At 46.0% G+C, this 1,518-nt stretch overlaps 1 non-coding gene across 1 annotated transcript; it reads left to right on the plus strand.

Moving 5' to 3' along the window:
- The first annotated feature begins 436 nt into the window (after nucleotides 1-436).
- Nucleotides 437-555, plus strand: LOC145403180 (5S ribosomal RNA). The gene has a single exon (XR_013897941.1). It is a non-coding gene; the product is annotated as a 5S ribosomal RNA (ribosomal RNA).
- Nucleotides 556-1,518: the final 963 nt, after the last annotated feature.

Consider the following 1,518-nt stretch of genomic DNA (forward strand, 5'->3'; position numbering starts at 1 on the left):
TGAAGGCATTCTGTGAGCACTGTCTGTGGATCTTTCGTGTTCCCTTATTCCAGCACTTTGTTATTATCTCCCCTCATTCTAAAGGAATAATAATAATACGCCCGGACGATAATTTGTAACATTTGTATCTACCGTATATGTCTCTGTTTTTCTCCTCTTTTTTTCTCATCTTTTGCCGGGCTGAATATTATTATGCAGAATAATCAGCGATACAGCAGCCTGAAAACTTAAGAATATTCCAGTTTTTTATGTCCAAAATAATGATTGTGGACAATTTTTATATAACAGAATTCCTGTCGTGTAACTTGGATGAAATGACGGACGAGAGTGAGGGAATTAATAAAGAGGTATGCCAGAAACACAACATGGCGGCCCCGGACATGGCCTAGTAGTTTATGTGTGATAATTCCCTGTTATATTATAATTGCCATCTGCAGCCAACGGCCATACCACGTAGAGTACACCGCTTCCCGTTCGATCAGCGAAGTTAAGCAACGTTGGGTCTGGTTAGTACTTGGATGGGTGACCGCCTGGGAACACCAGATGCTGTTGGCATCCCTACGTCAAGTGGGGTTGGTGGAGGATTAGTGCCCCTCCCTGTAAAACAGTTAACTCTAAGCCCTTGGCCACCCTGTCTGGGATACATGGCGTCTGGCAATGAATGAATGAATGTTTCACTGAGCCGATTGATGTGTCGAGGTGGGTGATGGCGGGGTCAGGTGAAGGGCTGAGTGCGGGCGTGGGTGCGGGTACGTGAGAACATATTGTGTAACAGGGGTTGTGTGGGGATTGTATGATGAGTGGAGTGGGTGTGGGCGTGGGTATGCATGTGGGCGTGTGAGGGAATATGGGTGTCTTAAGAGCTATGCTGAGTTAGCGTAGTATGTGGATATGGGTCTGGGTGTGGGTATATGAGAGCATAAGGGTGTGTCAGCGGTTGTATCGAGTTCGTGTAATATGTATGTGTGATGGGTGGGTGGGTGGATGTTAGTGTGTGTGTGTGTGTGTGTGTGTGTGTGGATGGATGGATGTGTAATGATTTAAGGGTGTGCCAGTGACTGTGTAGGGCTTGTTTGGTGTGTGGCTGCCAATGCCATTAACCCCGAAGGTGCCTCTCTCAAGACTTCACTAATCTCTCACCTAATTACCCTTATTTTAAGTACAGGGTATTTAATTCTAAACAGAGATTAGTGATGTTATGTAAAGATTATTTATAAGTGTACTTCTGTACATCACACTCCCAGGCGGGGAACTCAACCACATATACCAAATAGTCAAAGCCCAGGCTGACACTGTTACTCATACTTATCTCGTGTACACAGCATATCCTCGTGGGGGTTATGCTTCCATTTTCCAAGCACCTCATCACAACGAAAGACCCTGTTATGACCCCCGCTAGGCGATGTCTGTCACAGGATAGCGACTGCATGCTTGTGCTCGATGGGTCACTTCGGCCAGACAGACTGAGGCAAAACAGCAACAAAAACTGAGAGAGAGAGAGAGAGAGAGAGAGAGAGA

This window comes from Coenobita brevimanus, chromosome 6, assembly GCF_032717465.1.
Source record: "Coenobita brevimanus isolate Jiangsu-jjx chromosome 6, ASM3271746v2, whole genome shotgun sequence".
NCBI classification, from domain to species: Eukaryota; Metazoa; Arthropoda; class Malacostraca; order Decapoda; family Coenobitidae; genus Coenobita; species Coenobita brevimanus.